Here is a 19,890-nt window from a genome sequence, read left to right on the forward strand (position 1 = left end):
AAATTTTCTTTAGCGGGGGGAACCTAGAGCCCAACGTGAAGTCTAAAGAAGGAAAGAACTGGTATTGTTCCTAACCATAGATCTAAGCTCTCTAATTTGTAAAGGGGTGTTACCTTGATTGGTAAGAACGTAACATACTGAATCACATAGAACCTGAGGCCTTAGAAAAATCCTCAACTCATGATTCCTCCTGAAGCCTGGCTGCCTGCCCTTCTTAAACAATAGTAATCATGACTTTCTTTCATCCCTGGAAGCCCAAGAAATGAACACGAGGCCTCAAAAGACCAGGGATGAAAGCACCAGGTTGCATTGCCTTTGGCATTTATGGAAAGAAGAAGAAAAGGCCAGTGGGCTACTGCTCAGTCAGGTATTACATCTGTCAGGGCTGGCTGCAGTAAATAGAAACCACTTAAGTAGGAAAGGCTTTAATACTGGAGCTTAATGTGCTTACAAAATTGTTGGAAGTACTGGAGAAAAGGGGGTTTCTGCTGTATATCAGAAATGGCTCCAAGAATGAGGCTGCTAAACTCAGCCACCAGGAAAGCTTCAGAAAGGTGAGAAATCAAGACTGTATTGCTGAAACTGTTGAGTTCAGGAACACATGCCCCTGCACTGACATGTGTATGGAAAGAAAAAAAATTAAAAATAAAGAAAAAAAGGAGAACTTACTGCCCTAGTTGTGATCAAGGAACTGGGCAGCTACTGTTGCTAACACAGCCTCAGCACCTCTCAACAGCCATAAAACGCCGGGCATGGTGGCTCATGCCTCTAATCCCAGCACTTTGGGAGGCTGAGGCAGGCGAATCACCTGAGGTCAGGAGTTCAAGACCAGCCTGGCCAACATGGTGAAACCCCGTCTCCACTAAAAATACAAAAATTAGCCAGGTGTGGTGGCGGGCACCTGTAATCACAGCTACTTGGGAGGCTGAGGCAGAAGAATCACTTGAACCTGGGAGGCAGAGGTTGCACTGAGCCGAGATCTTGGCACTGCACTCCACACTCCAGCCTGGGTGACAAAGTGAGACTCCCTCCCCCCCCCCCAAAAAAAAAGACCGTGGAACTAGTGAATAGACATTGGAACACTGCTGCAGAAAAACCCAACATCCCATGACTCTACTGACCAGCAGCAACAGCCAAAGTGGCCAGCAGCTGGCCCCAGCCTGGCTTCCACTTTTCAAGTTTCTTATGTGTGCAAATTATGGATAGGTCCACAATTTACAACTAGAGCACTAGTTGCGAAAAAATCTGGAAAATATACTTTTATATATATTTTTCTGGTTTTCCAGTCTCTGCAGAGGAAGATATATAAAGGAAATAGAACATGGGTCACCCATATCCTCTACAAGAATATATAGATCCACATTTAAAAGATTTCCCTCCAGGGCGTGGTGGCTCATGCCTGTATTCCTAGCTACTCAGAAAACTGAAGTGGGAGGATTGCTTGAGCCTGGGAGGTCGAGGCTGCAGCGGAGCCATGTATGTTCCACTGCACTCCACCCTGGGTGACAAAGTGGTCCCTGTCTCAATAAATAAATAAGCCGGGCTGGGTGACTCACAGCGGTGTGGTCCCAGCTACACAGGAGGCTGAGGTGGGAGGATCACTACTGCACTCCAGCCTGGGCAACAGAGCAAAGTCTTGTCTCAAAAAGAAGAAAAGAAAGAAAGAAAGAAAAAACCCACAGATTTTCTTAGGAACAAATAGAACGTAGAATGAAACAAAAGGATCTTGAACCAGAAGCAGCATAAGAATGAAGCAAAAGTCTGTTCTAAACTTTTTCATTTTATGAACCAGTGGGGAAATATGAGAGAACACAGAACTTTTTATATTTTCAAGTAAAGACATTAATTACTAACTACAGTCTACTATGCCCATCATTTTATAAAAGAATCAACGTTTTAATATTAATTAAAACCTTCCACCAGAAAGATAGGAAGGTGATAGTCTCAGGGCTGGGTGCAGCGGCTCATGCCCATAATCCCAGCACTTTGGGAGGGGGAGGATTGCTTGAGCTCAGGAATTCGAGACCAGTCTAAGAAACATGGCAAGACTTGTCTTTACAAAAAAATACAGTTTAACAAAAAATTAGCTAGGTGTGGTGCTGATGCCTGTCCTTCCGGCTACTTGGCCAACTGGGTTAGGGGGATCGCTTCAGCCCGGAAGTTCACACCACTGCACTCCAGCCTGGGCGACACAGCAATACCGCCCCCCAAAAAAATTAAAATTAAAAAAGGAAAGTTTCAGTCTCAGAATTTAATAACTAAATACATTTAACATCAAGAAAAATACTACTTTATCCTGTCATTTCTGAGTGAACACTGGCCAGTATGGCAGGGCTCTGACGCCACTAAGGTAATGTGAGATCTCTGCCATAGTAAGGTGAAAGATTAGCTTCTTGCCCAGCCTGCTTCAGACTTACTGAGCAATTTTGAACAATTCACTTGACCACTGGGCCTTCATTTATAACTAATTAAAATTAGTACTACAAATAAATATTAATATTTAAGAAGAGGGAAGGGGCCGGGCGCAGTGGCTCATGCCTGTAATCCCAGCACTTTGGGAGGCCAAGGTGGGTGGATCACCTGAGGTCAGGAGTTCAAGTCCAACCTGATCAAGATGGTGAAACCCCGTCTTTACCAAAAATACAAAAATTAGCTGGGCTTGGTGGCAGCGCCTGTAATCCCAGCTACTTGTGAGGCTGAGGCTGGAGAATCGCTTGAACCTGGGAGGTGGAGATTGCAGTGAGCCGAGGCCATGCCATTGTACTCCATCCTGGGTGACAGAGCGAGACTCCGTCTCAAAACAAACAAACAAACAAACAAAAAAAGAAATTATGGGCCGGGCACAGTGGCTTATGCCTGTAATCCCAGCACTTTGGGAGGCTGAAGCGGGCAGATCACAAGGTCAGGAGTTCAAGACTAGCCTGGCAAACATGGTGAAACCCCCATCTCTACTAAAAAATACAAAAATTAGCTGGGCATGGTGGCGCACGTCTGTAATCCCAGCTACTCGGGAGGCTGAGGCAGGAGAATCTCTTGAATCTGGCAGGCAGAGGTTGCAGTGAGCTGAGATCGAACCACTGTACTCCAGCCTGGGCAACACAGCAAGACTCCGTCTCAAAAAAAAAAAAATAATAATGCCAGATGTATTCCTTTTTTCCACAAGTTTCTCCCAAGATAAGTTTTTGGGCTTCCCTAATAATTAGCGTAGGATCAAAGACTATTCCCAATTGACGGCTTTTATGTTTGTGCCACCTTCTCCTAGAAGGCAGAGACACCTCTCCAGGTCTCCACAGCGCCTACCTCCTATAGTGATTATAAAATGAATGTATGTTGAATTGAATTGAGGGGAAACTGGCACAAATTAACACGTCAGTCTTTTTTCTTAATTAAAAAACTTTACATGCCAAAAAATGTTCAATTGAATGATTGTTTTTACAAAGTGAACGAGCATCCAAACTGAGTTACACGACACATCCCATAAGCCCTTGCATCCCTTCCATCACAACCTCCCAAAAAGTGATCGCAATCTAGATTTATGACACCATAGGTTGGTTGTGCCCGTTTTTGACCTTTCTATAAATTAAATAATTCAATATGTTCTCTTTTGCAACTGGTTTCTTTCAACTTTGTGAGATTTATTCACATGGTTACATGTGGCTGTAGTATACTCACTATTTTATTATTTTATTTTATTTTATTATTATTATTATTATTATTATTATTTTTTTTTTTTTTTTTTGAGACGGAGTCTCGCTTTGTCGCCCGGGCTGGAGTGCAGTGGCCGGATTTCAGCTCACTGCAAGCTCCGCCTCCCGGGTTCACGCCATTCTCCTGCCTCAGCCTCCCCAGTAGCTGGGACTACAGGCGCCCGCCACCTCGCCCGGCTAGTTTTTTGTATTTTTTTTTAGTAGAGACGGGGTTTCACCGGGTTAGCCAGGATGGTCTCGATCTCCTGACCTTGTGATCCGCCCGTCTCGGCCTCCCAAAGTGCTGGGATTACAGGCTTGAGCCACCGCGCCCGGCCTATTATTATTTTTTGAGACGGAGTCTCGCTCTGATGCCCAGGCTGGAGTGCAATGGTGTAATCTCAGCTCGCTGCAACCTCCGCCTCCTGGTTCAAGCGATTCTCATGCCTCAGTTTCCCAAGTAACTGGGATTACAGATGCCCACCACCACACCTGGCTAATTTTTGTAATTTTAGTAGAGACGGGGTTTCACTGTATTGACCAGGCTGGTCTCGAACTCCCGACTTTGTGATCCGCCCACCTCTGCCCCGCAAAGTGCTGGGATTACAGACGTGAGCCACCGCACTCAGCCTATTTTATTTTGTAAAGACCGGGTCTCACTTTGTTGCCCGGACTGGAGTGTAGTGGTATGATCATAGCTCACTGTAGCCTCAATTTCCCGGGCTGAAGCGATTCTCCTACCTCAGCCTTTCAGGTAGCTGGGACTACAATTGCGTCTTCACTCATTTTTACATAATAAATAGTCCATTGTATGAATATACCACAAAATATTTCTCCTTTCTCCTGTTAATGGATATTTGGATTATTTCCAGTTTGGAGCTGTTATGAATACTGCTGAGATTAACATTTTAGCACCTACTTTCTGGTAAACATATGTATGCATTTCTGTTAAGTGTAAACCTAGGAGTGGAATTGTTGGATCATGGAGTAGGCATATGTTCTAATAAATATTGACAAACAGTTTATGAATTTATACCCCATTAACAAACGTGTGAGAGTTCTAAACATTCCATATTCCCCAGGTTTGGCATTCACTTCCTTTTTTCTCCACATACCCCCCCCCCCCCCCCCCCCCCCCCACACACACCTTTGTTTTAGCCATTGTAGTGGGCAAGAACTGGTATCTCATGTAGGTTTAATTTGAAGTTCCCTGATGACCAATTCAGTTGCATGCTTTTTGACATGTTCATTGTTGACTGGAATATCCTCATTTGAGAAGTGCAGTACCCTTTCAATAGCCCTTGTTTGCTATTGACTTATCAACCCTTTACTGAAGGCCAAACTGTCATGGTGAGGCTCCAGGTAATTCCAAGGTAAGCCTTACCCTTGGGCTGCGGGAGAACAATCTCTCCAAAACACCTTCTGCTGTCTGCAGGGGCCTTACCCTGGATGGCACCAATGGGGCAGCAGAGGATGATCTTTATTACTCCTAACCCCAAAACTCTAGAGAGTCTTTTCCAGGAGGTGGAGAGAACAACTGCGGGGCTTTTCATCCAAGAAGAGTTCGTGAGTCCGAAAGAACTGGTAACCGGATATCGCCCTGAGCCTTCTTCCCAGCCTAGCCGGTCTGCTCGCGGCGGTAGATAGCCGCGGTAGATAGGGGCTCGGGTATCTCTTAAAGCATAAATGTTCACACCCTCCTAACGGCGGCGCCAAGAGTGGTGGGGCCCAAAACTGTTTCCCCTTAAAGAGTTCCCTCGCCCGGGTCTCAGGAAGACGCCCGAGGGGGCGCTCGGAGGGATCCCCAGCTGCCGCCAGGGCTGGACCGTTTGGTGCGCAGGTGAGAAGCCGGGAGGGGCCGGACAACCCCGACCGCGAGCGGGACTGCTCGGACCGCAGGTGGGTGCTTGTCTTGCTTACGGAGGGCGCCCAATGAACCGAGTCACGTTTTGCGACCACATTAACGGACCATTCAAAGTCGAATGTTCGGCTGTTCGAGGCAGTTAGTGCGTCCCAACGGCTGCGGGCGGGGCCGGCGGGAGCGCAGCTGTCACTGCCTGGCGCGGCGGCGGCCTGGGTCCAGCGCAGAGGTGCAGCTGCCCGGGAGGTGCGCTGCTGAGCGCAGCCGCGGGGCCCAACCGCAGTCGCGGGGTCTGGGGAGGTGGATGCGCCGCGCAGTCCCTGCGGCCAAGGGGTGCGAGAATGAGGACCCAAGCTGGGGGTCGAGTAGAGGTGGGCGGCTACTCGGAGGTGGGTCGGGCTAAGAGAGAAGTGTCCTGAGGCTCTGGGAAACTAGCCTTGGACCCTTGGAGAAGCGATTTGTGATTTACTGAGCACTTACTATGTCCTGGGCTCCGCTGTTGGTGCTGGGATCCCACAGCAAAGGAAGCCGCCCCAGCCCTTCCCCTCCTGGACTGTATATTCTAGGGAAAAGATAGACAAGAAAACGCATAGATATGTAACAGTGCCATAAATCTTCATGAAGAAAAATGTAGTAGGGCTAGGAAGTGGGGAGGAGACTGTATGTTAATTTGTAAGTGGAGAAGGGATCGGTCTGAGAGGCCTTTGTGAGGAAGTCTTTTGGCAGGAGACCTGAAATGAAGTGAGGGAGCCTTCGGATCCTGAACCAGGAGGAGGGAACTGGATTCCCGAGGGGAACTACCTTGGCCTTGAAAGACACTACCAGGAGTTTAAGTGCTGTGCGGGTGGATCCGTTTTGTAGATTTGTGCAAGATGAAAATTGGAACTGTTTTAGGAAATTATGGATCATTCATTTATTCAGTGCTGGATTCATTCAGTGATTTATATCTGAAGTGTGAGAGAATGGGAGTAAGGCCAAGTGCCCTTGGCAAAATACCGTTATTAGTTTTGTCCCAGTTTAATACACATACCGAATTTAGAATTTCCATTGTTTTTTGTTTGTTTGTTTTTTCTGAGACGGAGCCTCACTCTGTCGCCCTAGCTGGAGTGCAGTGGTGCGATCTCCGCTCACCACAACCTCTGCCTCCCGGGTTGAAGCAATTCTCTGCCTCAGCCTCCCGAGAAGCTAGGATTACAGGCGCCCGCCACCACGCCTGGCTAATTTTTGTATTTTTAGTACAGGTGGGATTTCACCATCTTGGCCAGGCTGGTCTTGAACTGCTGACCTCATGATCCACCTCCCTTGGCCTCCCAAAGTGCTGGGATTACAGGCGTGAGCCACCGGGCGGGCCCGCCCTTCATTGATTTTTTTAAAAAGAGTTAATCTGAGCCGGGCGCAGTGGCTCACCTGTAATCAATGCCAGAACTTTGGGAGGGCCGAGATGGGCGGATCATAAGGTCAGGAGTTTGAGACCAGCCTGACCAACATGGAGAAACCTCATCTCTACTAAAAATACAGAAATTAGCCGGGCGTGGTGGCGCGCACCGGTAATCCCAGCTACTTGGTAGGCTGAGGCGGGAGAATCGCTTGAACCCGGGAGGCAGAGGTTGCGGTGAGCCGAGATCACACCATTGCTCTCCATCCTGGGCAACAAGAGCAAAACTCCTGAAAACTTCTGAAAACTCCACCGCGCCCAGCCGATGCCATGCTCTTAGAAGGAAAAGGTGACAAGGCTCAAATTGAAAAATGTATTCGAGAAGTCAATGAGCAGTTAGATGTCACAACTAGTGAATATGAAAAGGAAAAACTGAACGGCTGGCAACACTTAAAGATGGAGTAGCTGTGCTGAAGGTTGTTGGGACAAGTGATGTTGAAGTGAATGAAAAGAAAGAGTTACAGATGCCCTTAATGCTACAGCTTTGCTGTTGAAGAAGGCATTGTTTTGGGAGGGGGTTGTGCCCTGCTTTGGTGCATTCCAGCCTTGGACTCATGGACTCCAACTAATGAAGATCAAAAAATTGGTATGGAAATTATTAAAAGAACACTCAAAATTCCAGCAATGACCATTGCTAAGAATGCAGGTGTTGAAGGATCTTTGATAGCTGAGAAAATTATGCGAATTTCCTTAGAAGTTGGTTATGATGCTGTGGTTGGAGGTTTTGTGAATATGGTGGAAAAAGGAATTATTGACCCAATAAAGTTTGTGAGAACTGCTTTATCGGATGCTGGACAGCAGTCTCATCTGGGGAAAGACTGTGGGTAACGGACGAAGGATTTCTGCCAGGTGGCGGCAGGGCGTGTGCGCGTCCAGGCAGGTCGTCGTCGGCGAGTGAGGGTGTTTTACATTTTATATGGCAAGGTAAACCACATTAAATCATAATTTTATGACAGCAAGATCACCTAATCCAATCCCTGCTCATTTTGCAGATGGGGAAACTGCTAGTTGGTGTCAGAGGAACAACTCAAAGTATACGAGAGACGTTTTTACCTTACCTTCAGCTGTCTCTCCCTTATTTGATAAAATGCTTCTCACAGCCTACTGAATGAGTGGAGTGAGCTTTGTTGGAGATCCCAGAATTGAGTCAATCTAAAACATCATTAGAATTATATGAAGTTTCACTTTATTCCACAAGTATTTTTTTAGAGTACCCATTGGCCAGGGGTCTAAATCACAGCCTTTTCCATCAAGGAGCTTAAGTAGATGGAGGGAATGAATAACTAGCCAATTACAATTTACCGGAAGCAGTACCTTGAAGAGAAATTGGAGAGGGAGTCAATTCCTAGGATAGCAAAGAGATGGACAACAGACAGCATGTGAGTATTAAAACTGATGTCAGATATCAAATTGGTTGGTCAGGGTTATGTTGATAATCCCAATACCTCCCATCTGCCTAAACTTTTCTTGTCTTGATGTGTAATATATGTAAGTGGTGGTGGGAGAGACTATTTCAGCGAGTAGACTTGGTACATTCCCAAAATCTTTTTATTCGTAAGTAATTACTATTTGCCATTTGTGGCCTTTTGTGCTTTAATATTATCAAAAACAGTAAGGATGATAAAATATTTATGATCAGCATCGTAATTGCAAACAGGCCTTGGTAATAATCATATACAACTGGTTTCAAGGGAATTTCCTTGAAAAGAACCATGGCTATATAGGTGTGAAGAGTAACATAGAGTAATATATGAATGTACACAATAATAACTATTCTTTTTTTGTTTTTTTTGTTTTTTTTTTTTTTTGAGACGGAGTCTCGCCCAGGCTGGAGTGCAGTGGCCGGATCTCGGCTCACTGCAACCTCTGCCTCCCAGGTTCAAGCGATTCTCCTGCCTCAGCCTCCCAAGTGGCTGGGACTACAGGTGCGTGCCACCACATCGCCTAATTATTTTTTTGGAATTTCAGTGGAGATGGGACTTCACCATGTTAGCCAGGATGGTCTCAATCTCCTGACCTCGTGATCCTCCCATCTCGGCCTCCCAAAGTGCTGGTATTACAGGCATGAGCCACTGCGCCTGGCCAATTTTGGTATTTTTAGTAGAGACAGGGTTTCACTGTGTTGGCCAGGCTGGTCTGGAACTCCTGACCTCAGGTGATCCACCCTCCTCTGCCTCCCAAAGTGCTGAGATTATAGCCGTGAGCCACCACATCTGGCTAATAATAACTATTCTTATAGAGCAGACTATAGAGTGTAACTGTCATTGTACTTGCGTACTCTTTTATAAATTTTTTTTATTCTTTTATGTTTTATTTTATTTATTTATTTATTTTGAGACAGTTTCTTTTTGCACAGGCTGGAGTGCAATGGGGCAATCTCGGCTCGCTGCAGCTTGCACCTCCTGGGTTCAGGCAATTCTTCTGCCCTAGCCTTCCAAGTAGCTTGGATTACAGTCATGCACCACCACGCCCAGGTATTTTTGTATTTTTCATAGAGGCCGGGTTTCACCATGTTGGCCTGGCTGGTCTCGAGCTCCTAACCTCAGGTGATCTGCCTGCCTTGACCTCCCAAAGTGCTGGAATTACAGGTGTGAGCCACCACGCCCGTGCTATACTTGCATACTCTGAAAAGACTCACAAAAGGTATTAAGCAACATATGAGCCTTTGGAATGGATTGGAAGGTAGGATAGACAGCATCTGGTGGTTAAATTACATAATGCCTAAAGTGAAGGATTTGCCACATGTGATTACCTCTGGGAAGACTTTCGCTAAGCTTGTTTTCTGGGAGCTCACTGGCAACTTAAATGCCTTGCATCTCAAACTCTCAGATTTTTTCCTGAACATTTTAATAGACATACTTAGAGAAGCAGAGCATACTTAGTGAAGGGAAGCAGTTCCTCTTCCTTTGCACGTTTTCCAAAATATGTATCTTTTGGAAACCCCATATCTTTTGGAAAATCTAAGAAGCCAACACATTTTTAAAGATGATAGGTTTATATGACAATTGTTATTATGTTTTATATATAATATATTATGTTCTGTATTATGTTATTTTATATATATTATTATATATATTTAATATTATTTATTATATATAAATAATGTTTATTATTTATATATTACATATTTACATTTATATATAATATTAATACATGAGCTGGGCACGGTGGCTCACGCCTGTAATCCCAGCACTTTGGGAGGCCGAGATGGGAGGATCACGAGGTCAGGAGATCAAGACCATCCTGGCTAACACGGTGAAACCGCGTCTCTACTGAAAAAATACAAAAAAACTAGCCGTGCGAGGTGGCGGGCGCCTGTAGTCCCAGCTACTCAAGAGGCTGAGGCAGGAGAATGGCTTGAACCCGGGAGGCGGAGCTTGCAGTGAGCTGAGATCCGGCCACTGCACTCCAGCCTGGGCGACAGAGCAAGACTCCGTCTCAAAAAAAAAAAAAAAAAATTAATACATAACATTATATAATTATTAATATATTGTTATATATTATGTTATATATTATGATATATTCTGTATTATGTTATATATATTATGTTACATATATATTATGTTATATATGACAATATGACTATTTTGGAAGGACTTGAGAGGAAACGCTGTAAAAGCAAGATATGAGACACAGAAATTAGTCAAAGAACGATCCCCTTTTTTGGGTGTTTATTCCCGTACCAACCAAGAAGGAAGCTACTGTGCCCCCCACCCCCAATCCCAGCTCCCCACCCAATTCCCCCTACTGCAGAGTCTGGCTATGCCTCCCGTACTTAGTTAACAATTAGATTTTACTACTTAAGACTAGAAGTTACTTGGTTTTTTTTGTTTGTGTGTTTTCTTTTGAGATGGAGTCTCACTCTGTCACCCAGGCTGGAGTGCAGTGGTGCAAAATCTCAACTCACTGCAACCTCCACCTCCGGGATTCAAGAGATTCTCCTGCCTCAGCCTCCTGAGTAACTGGGACTACAAATGCATGCCACGATCCACCTCCTAGGCTCAAGCAATTCTCTTGCCTCAGCCTCCAGAGGAGCTGAGATTACTGATGTGTGCCACCACAGCCCTGCTAATTTTTGTATTTTTAAAAGAGACTGGATTTTGTAATGTTGGCCAGGCTGGTCTCAAACTCCTGACCTCAGATGATCCACCCACCTCTGCCTCCCAAAGTGCTGGGATTACAGGCGTGAACCAGAACGCCCGTTTGTACAACTGGAAACGCACCAATTCCCAACCCAAATACTATTACATAAAGTTAACAGTACTTAAATGCTGATATGAAGTCAATAAATCTTATGTCACATGATAAAAGAAAGGAAATAAAATGAAGGTATTTTCTTTTTTTTTTTTTTTGGACACAGTTTCGCAGTTATTGCCCAGGCTGGAGTGCAATGGCACAATCTCGGCTCACTGCAACCTCCGCCTCCTGGGTTCAAGCAACTCTCCTGCCTCAGCCTCCCAAGTAGCTGGGATTACAGGCATGCGCCACCATGCCCGGCTAATTTTGTATTTTTAGTAGAGATGGAGTTTCTCCATGTTGGTCAGGCTGGTATTGACCTCCCGACCTCAGGTGATCCGCCCGTCTTGGCCTCCCACAGTGCTGGGATTACAGGGATGAGCCACCACACCCAGCCTCAATGGAGATATTTTCTTAGTACAAGTGTATACATGCACAAACATGTTTTTAACAAAAAAAAAAAGGAGGAAATACTCATGACAATTACAGTCTTCATTTCTGCAGCTGGTCACGTGGTCGTAGCTGGTATTGATGACTACCTTCTCTTTTTCCCTCCACCCCTCACCCCCCACCCTGAGACAGGGTCTTGCTGTGTCGCTGAGGCTGGAGTGCAGTGGCACGACCTCGGCTCACTGCACACTCTACCTCCTGGGTTCAAGCAATTCTCCTGCCTCAGCCTCCCGAGTAGCTGGGATTACAGGTGCCCACCACCACACCTGGCTAATTTTTGTATCTTTAGTAGACATGGGGTTTCATCGTGTTGGCCAGGCTGGTCTCAAACTCCTGACCTTGTGATCCACCCACACTGTCCTCCCAAAGTGCTGGGATTACAGGCGTAAGTCACCGCACCCAGCTGACTACCTTCTACTACCCATTCTGTATTCCCTGTGACTTCAGCAAGCACCTCAGCAGGTCATCGTTTTCTTCCAGTGGACTGACCCAAACCTTCATTCTTGAAGGGTCTAGGTCATTTGTAGTTCTCCCTGGATTGGGCTGTTGTAGTTTCCCATTGACCTTAATCACAGGGCATGATGATACTAAGGGACGCCCTAATGGATCTCCTGTATTCCATGCGTACTCTTCCTTACCTCCATTGTGGTGGACTAGTAGACTAATTTCATCTTAATAGTCCAGGTGAATCATCCCAGCCAATACTGTAACTCCCTTCTTAGCCTGTTGACTTAAAGGTAGAAGGAGTCCAGAGTGTCCAGGTGGCAATCTTCCAGTTTAATGGAATCGTTGTTGTGTCTCCTGGCAGCAGCGTTCCTCCCTCTGGAACTAAGACTTCTAGGCCAGCAGAAGGCCTAGAAGACAGGCCTATTGCGGGCACAGGAAGCAAAAATTTTGCTAGTGGATCACTAGGGGCGACAGTGAGTGGTGCCACTTCCACTTCCACACCTTGATTCCTGGACCCGTGAATCCTGGCTATGGGAGAAACAGCACCATACACTGGACCTGATTCAGAACATACACGGCCTTCTGGTGAACTTTGTCCTAGCCCTGCAAAGTATTGTCACTTAGTTGGCATTGTAATTCTGACTTCAAAAGACCATTCCACTGTCCTATCAATCCAGCTGCTTCAGGATAATGGGGAACATGGTAAGACCAGTGAATTTCATGAGCATAAGCCCACTGCTACACCTTTTTTTTTTTTTTTTTTGAGATGGAGTCTTGCTCTGTCGCCCAGGCTGGAGTGCAACGGTGCTATCTCAGCTCATGGCAACCTCTGCCTCCCGGGTTCAAGTGATTCTCCTGCCTCAGCCTCCTGAGTAGATGGGGTTACAGGTTCTGGCCACCTCGACTGGCTAATTTTTTTTTTTTTTTTTTGAGATGGAGTTTCACTCTATCACCTGGGGTGGAGTTCAGTGGCATAATCTCAGCTCACTGCAACCTCCAACTCCCGGGTTCAAGTGATTCTCCTGCCTCAGTCTCCTAAGTAGCTGGGATTGCAGGCACCTGCCACCATGCCCAGCTAATTTTTGTATTTTTAGTAGGGATGGGGTTTCACCATGTTGGACCAGACTGGTCTTGAGCTCCTAGTCTCAGGTGATCCCCCCGCCTTGGCGTCCCAAAGTGCTGAGATTACAGGCATTAGCCACCATGCCTGGCCCCGACTAATTTTTGTGTTTTTAGTAGAGACAGGGTTTCACCATCTTGGCCAGGCTGCTCTCGAACTCCTGACCTCATGATCCACCTGCCTTGGCCTGCCAAAGTGCTGGAATTACAGGCGTGAGCCACCGTGCCTGGCCTGCCGCACTTCTTTAGCCATGAAGTGAGTGCCTTGGTCAGAGGCAGTGCTGTGTGGAATACCATGATGGTGGATAAGGCATTCTGTGAGTCCACAGTTGGTAGTCTTGGCAGAAGCATTGCGTGCAGGATAGCAAACCCATATCTAGAGTAAGTGTCTATTCCAGTGAGGACAAACCTTTGTCTTTTCCATGATGGAACAGGTCCAGTATAATCAACCTGCCACCAGGTAGCTGGCTAATTACCCCAAGGAATGGTGCCATATCGAGGGCTCAGTGTTGGTCTCTGCTGCTGGCAAATTGGGCACTCAGCAGTGGCCGTAGCCAGGTCATCCTTGGTGAGTGGAAGTCCATGTTGCTGAGCCCATGCATAATCTCCATCCCTGCCACCGTGGCCGTTTTGTTCATCGGCCCATTGGGTAATGACATGGGTGGCTGAGGAAAGAGGCTGAGTGGTGTCCACAGAACAAGTCATCCTATACACTGAGTCATCCTATCCACTGAGGTAACACATGGTGAGCACTCACATGGGATACAAATATCTTCACAGTTTTTGACCACTCAGAGAGGTCCATCTGCATGTCTTCCTCAAATGTCTTTGTCACCAATTTTCCAATCATGCTTCTTCCAAGTCCCTGACTATCCAGCCATCCCATTGGCTACAGCCCATGAGTCAGCACATAATCGCGTATCTGACCATTTCTCCTTCCTTGCAAAATACACAGCCAGGTGCACTGCTCGAAGTTCTGCCCATTGGAAAGATGTCCACTGTATTTCAAGGATGTCCTAGAAAGGGGCTGTAGTGCTGCAGCTGTCCACTTTCAGGTGGTGCCTGCATATCATGTAGAACCATCTGTAAACCAGGCCCTAGTCTCCTCTTCCTTTGTCGACTGATCATAGGGAACTCCTCAAGAGGCCATTGGTGCAGGCTCGGGGAGAGAAGGCAGGATGGAAGGAGTGGAGACCATGGGCATCTGAGCCACTTCCTCATGTAACTTACTTGTGCCTTCAGGACCTGCTGAAGCCCAATCACATATATACCACTTCCATTTGATGATGGAATGCCACTGTGCATGACCCACTTCATGGCTAGATTGGTCAGAAAGCACCCAGTTCATGATAGGCAGTTCAGGTTGCATGGTGACTTGTCCCATAGTCAAACGTTCAGTTTCCACCAAAGCTCAGTAATAGACCAGGAGCTGTCTCTCAAAAGGAGAGTAGTTATCTGCAGAAGATGACAGGGCCCCTTGCTCTAAAATCCTAAAGGTCTCTGCTGTGATTCACCTATGGGAGTCTGCCAAAGGCTCCAAACAGCATCCCTCTGCCACTGACACCTGAAGCATCATTGGATCTTCTGGGTCATATGGCCCAAGTGGCAGAAGCAGCCTGGACCTGTTGCAGAGCCTTCTGTTCTGGACCCCACTCAAAACTGGCAGCGTTTTGGGTCACTCGATAAATGGACCAAACTAACACACCCAAATGAGGGATGTGTTGCCTCCAAAATCCAAATAGGCCCAGTAGGCATTGTACCTCTTTCTTGGTCATAGGAGCAGCCAAATGCAGCAACTTATCCTTTACCTTAGAAGGAGTATCTCGGCCAGGCACAGTGACTCATGCCTGTAATCCCCAGCACTTTTGGAGGTCAAGGCAGACGGATCACTTGATGTCAGGAGTTCGAGACCAGCCTGGTCAACATGGTGAAACCCTGACTCTACTAATAATACAAAAATTAGGCTGGGCACCGTGGCTTACCCCTGTAATCCTAGCACTTTGGGAGGCCGAGGCGGGCAGATCACGAGGTCAGGAGTTCGAGACCAGCCTGGCCAACTATGGCAAAACCCCGTTTTTACTAAAAAAAGTTAGCCAGGCATAAGGGGCCAGGTGCGGTGGCTCACTCCTGTAATCACAGCACTTTGGGAGGCTGAGGCGGGTGGAACACCTGAGGTCAGAAGTTTGAAACCAGCCTGACCAACATGGAGAAACCCCATCTCTACTAAAAATACAAAATTAGCCGAGTGTGGTGGCACATCCTGTAATCCCAGCAACTCAGGAGGCAGAGGCAGGAGAATCACTTGAACCCGGGAGGTGGAGGTTGCAGTGAGCCGAGATTACACCATTGCACTCCAGCCTGGTCAACAAGAGTGAAACTCCATCTCAAAAAAAAAAAAAAGAATATCTCAATAGACCCCACACCACTGGACCCCTGGAAATTTTACTGAGGTAGAAGGTCCCTGAATTTTAGTCGAATTTATTTCCCATCCTCTGGCACACAAATGTCTCACCAATAAGTCCAGAGTGTTTGCTACTTCTTGTTCACTGGATTCAATTGGCATAATGTCATCAATGTAATGTCCCAGTGTGATATCTGGTGGAAGCAAAAAGTGATCAAGGTGTCTCCGAATAAGATTATGACACAAAGCCGGAGAGTTGTCCTACCTCTGAGGTAGGACAGTAAAAGTGTATTAATGGCCTTGCCAGGTGAAGGCAACTTGCTTCTGGTGGGCCTTATGAACAGGAATGGAGGAAAAGGCATTTGTCAAGTCAATGGCTGCACACCAGGTACCAGGAGATGAGTTAATTTACTCAAGCAATGAAATCACATCTGGTGCAGCAGCTGCAATTGGAGTCACCGCTTGGTTAAACATATGATAATCCACTGTCATTCTCCAAGATCCATCTGTCTTCTGCACAGGCCAAATGGGAGAGTTGAATGAGGATGTGCTAAGAATCACCACCTCTGCGTCTTTCAAGTCCTTCATGGTAGCACTAATCTCTGCAGTCCCTCCAGGGATGCGATATTGTTTTTCATTTACTATTTATCTAGGTAGAGTCAGCTCTATTGGCTTCCGTTTGGCCCTTCCCACCATAATAGGTCCTCACCCTACCAGTCAGGGAGCCACTGTGAGGGTTCTGCCAGCTGCTAAGTATGTCTATGCCAATTATGCATTTTGGCACTGAGGAGATGACCACAGGATGAGTCTGCAGACCCACTGGACTCACTGTAAGTCAGACCTGAGCTAAAACTCCATTAATTACCTGATCTCCATAAGCCCTGAGTTTAACTGGAGGACCACAGTGATGTTTTGGGTCCCCTGGAATCAACATCAGCTCACAGTGTGTCCAGTAGTCTTCAAAATGTCTGTTCATTTCTCTTTCCCCAGTGCACAATTACCCTGGTAAAAGGATGGAGGTTGGCGAGACGCAGTGGCTCACACCTGTAATCCCAACACTTTGGGAGGCCAAGGCAGGTGGATCAAAAGGTCAGGAGTTCAAGACCAGCCTGACCAACATGGTGAAATCGCATCTCTACTAAAAATACAAAAAATTAATGGGGCATGGTGGCACATGCCTGTAATCCCAGCTACTCAGGAGGCTGAGGCAGGAGAATCGCTTGAACTCGGGAGGTGGAGGTTGCAGTGAGCCGAGATTGCACCACTGCACTCTAGCCTGGGCAACAGAGTGAGACTCCATCTCAGAAAAAAAACAAAAAAAACAAAGGACAGAGGTCTCCTTGGGGAGGGATGGGAGAAAGATTCACTACATAAATGATCGGTAATGTAGTGGGGTCCTTCCTCAAGGGGACCTGATCTCACCTTCATTCAAGGGGCTCTGGGTCTGTAAATTGGCTCAGATCTGGAAATCAATTGAGTGGCCGTGATTCTCTGATTTTATAATTCAAATTTATCTTTTGTCCACTCAATCTAGAAGTTTTCTTCTTGTATAAATTAAGTAAGAATGCAGTAGGCTTCCTATCAATTTCACTTATAGGAACACCGTGATTAATTAGCCAATGCCAGAACTCTACAAGAGTCAGACTATTCTGATTGCCACTTTGCCTCTGCTGTCCATTATGGTAGCTACACTACCTTGCCTTTGATGGTCGAGTGCCGCCACTTGGCTCCTGCTACCTTGGCATCCAATTATTCCCATTGTATTTAATTTGTGTAGTTGAGTGACTGCAGTTCCCACTGTTAGATTACAGGCGTGGGGGCTCATGCCTGTAATCCCAGCACTTTGGGAGGCTGAGGTGGGTGAACCATGGGGTCAGGAGTTCGAGACCAGCCTGGCCAACATGGTGAAACCCTGTATCTACTGAAAATACAAAAAAAAAAATTAGCTGGGCATAGTAGGGGGTACCTGTAATCCCAGCTACTCAGGTGGCTGAAGCAGGAGAATCACTTGAACCCGGGAGGCTGAGGTTGCAGTGAGCCGAGATTGCACCACTGCACTCTTAGCCTGGGTGACAGAGTGAGACTCTGTCTCAAAAAAAAAAAAAGATCTGACATACAGAGAAAAGCAATTACAGGGCTCCTCAAAGATGCAGGTACTGGCCTCACAAATCTATTTCACAAGGCATTGGTCGAGGGTATATCTTCTGGACCTTCCCAGCTGGGATGAGTAGGTCTAAAGTGACTAACCCACTCCACCATCCCAGTCTCCCTAACCCTTTGGATCCCTTCCTCTACATTAAAACAAGGGAGATGAGGCATTTCCAACTCCTCACAGTGGGCCATCTTTTAATCTATATTTCAGCTAACCAAGCAAATAAACTATTAGAAGGTTTTGTAAATTTCCAAGCTGCAACATTAAAAGCAGAGTCCCTACTTAGTGGGCCCAAATCAATAAATTCAGCCTGATCCAACTCTATGTTGCTTCCACCATTATCCCATACCCTTAATATCGTTTCCATGCCTGTTCTCCAGATGACTGTTTATATAAATTAGAGAACTCAAACAGTTCTTTTCAAGTGTAGCACACCTTGAGATAGAGTCTCTGTCACCCAGGCTGGAGTCCAGTGGCATGATCTCTACTCACTGCAACCTCTGCCTCCTGGGTTCAAGCAATTTTCATGCCATTTCTTTTCTTTTTTTAGTAGAGGCGAGGTTTTACCATGTTGACCAGGATGGTCTCGATCTCCTGGCCTCAAGCGATCTGCCTGCCTTGGCCTCCCAAAGTGCTGGGACTTCATGTGTGAGCCACTGCACCTGGCCAAAAGTTGAGTTCTTACTAGAGAATGTGACGGGGGAAAGGAGTGCCCAGGAGTTGCTCGTTTATGCAAAGAAGTGTTTAGTGTGGTGATTCAAGGAATTTAAGTTGGGTGATGTGGAAGGCAAAAACAGAAGAGTGATGGGCAGTGAAAAATTGATAAGGTTAATAGTTTAGAGATTCTGCTTCTATCAATAAATGGTTACAGAGGAAGTGATGGTCAGGATGAGATGCAAAATAATACAGGTTATGCAAGCAGCCCTTTTTTTTTTTTTTTTTTTTTTTTTTTNGTTCTGTCTCAAAAAAAAAAGGAAAGAAGGAAGGAAGGAAGGAAGGAAGGAGGGAAGGAAGGAAGGGAGACTTGTTTGAATGTCTAAACTCTAGTTCATGCTTCAGAGTTGGGCTTCACATTTTTCTGTTCTGACGTCCAAACCTCTGCTTAATCAACTACACCAAACTGTAAAAATTCTCTCTCCTACCAATTTTTTTCTAGTATTGACAATAAGATGAAATAAATAAAGTACTAATGCCAAGTCTCAGATCGTCTCATATCTTTTACATTCTGCTGGGTGTTAAAGAGGATACCCAGTGAGTCAGGGGAATATTCGTGCAGCCCTGCCCAATGTGAACAGGCAGTTGTGACCAGCAAGGGGAGGTGTCAGAGAAAGAACTTCTGCTTTAGAGTAGATGGTCATTTCAGGGAAGCACTGAAATACTCTGCAAGGAGTGTCACTTGTTTTTCCAATCCTGGGGAAAAAACTGTTATTAAAACACTGGAGAGAGTCTATAAACACAAAGATGTTGCTTTGCACTGCAAGTCTTTCAGAATTAGTTTGGCATACAGGGATTGGGGAGATTTGGGGGCTAAATTGTGGGCAGCTGTTGTATAAGGTAGTGGTTTTTCGTGTGGTAATTGTGACATATACATTCACTTCCCCCTCTTAGTAACCAGGTTCTTCCTTTTTTCTCAGGTCTTCCTTTATCAAGTATAATGATTGACTTATCTTTCTTGATATTGATTAGAGCATATTCAGACATTATTGATTCTTAACAATAAGTATAATATATGTGATGTTATAGTATGGTAGAACCATTTTAATCTCTGCTAAGTATTAAAAACTACTTGTGGCCGGGCATGGTGGCTCATGCCTGTAATCCCAGCACTTTGCGAGGCTGAGGTGGGTGGATCATGAGGTCAGGAGATCGAGACCATCCTGGCTAACACGGTGAAACCCCGTCACTACTAATAATACAAAAAATTAGCCAGGCGTGGTGGCAGGTGCCTGTAGTCCCAGCTATTCGGGAGGCTGAGGCAGGAGAATGGCTTGAACTTGGGAGGTGGAGCTTGCAGTGAGCCGAGATCGTGCCACTGCACTCCAGCCTGGGCAACAGAACGAGACTCAGTCTCAAAAACAACAAAAAGTACTTGTGCCAGGAAGG

The sequence above is a fragment of the Theropithecus gelada genome, chromosome 11 (assembly GCF_003255815.1).
Source record: "Theropithecus gelada isolate Dixy chromosome 11, Tgel_1.0, whole genome shotgun sequence".
NCBI classification, from domain to species: domain Eukaryota; kingdom Metazoa; phylum Chordata; class Mammalia; order Primates; family Cercopithecidae; genus Theropithecus; species Theropithecus gelada.